This window comes from Populus nigra, chromosome 15 (genome assembly GCF_951802175.1).
Source record: "Populus nigra chromosome 15, ddPopNigr1.1, whole genome shotgun sequence".
Taxonomy (NCBI): Eukaryota; Viridiplantae; Streptophyta; class Magnoliopsida; order Malpighiales; family Salicaceae; genus Populus; species Populus nigra.
In genome coordinates this window covers 2,850,158-2,850,512 of record NC_084866.1, presented here as the reverse complement: position 1 = coordinate 2,850,512, position 355 = coordinate 2,850,158, and the positions used below count along the sequence as shown (strand labels likewise).

At 38.9% G+C, this 355-nt stretch overlaps 1 non-coding gene across 1 annotated transcript; it reads left to right on the top strand.

The window, feature by feature from the left end:
• Window positions 1-73, top strand: TRNAF-GAA (transfer RNA phenylalanine (anticodon GAA)). The gene has a single exon. It is a non-coding gene; the product is annotated as a tRNA-Phe (tRNA).
• The last annotated feature ends 282 nt before the right edge of the window (window positions 74-355 follow it).

Here is a 355-nt window from a genome sequence, read left to right as displayed (position 1 = left end):
GCGGGGATAGCTCAGTTGGGAGAGCGTCAGACTGAAGATCTGAAGGTCGCGTGTTCGATCCACGCTCACCGCATTTGAATGTTTTTTCTTTTTTTTTCCCCACTCGAAACAAAGTAATTTTTGGGCCCTTTCCTGATTTTACTTAGTCGGATCTTTCCCTACAACTTATTAAGCCCAAAGCCCCCAACTATTAACCTACCCAGCATGCCTTGATAGGCATGAATCAGCCTTCCATTATACTTCAAGCACAAGAACTCAAGAGGATATTTCTTTCTAGATATTCGAATTGAGATCTTTACATCTTATATATATATATATATATATAAGATGTATATATTGACCACCGAATTGATAG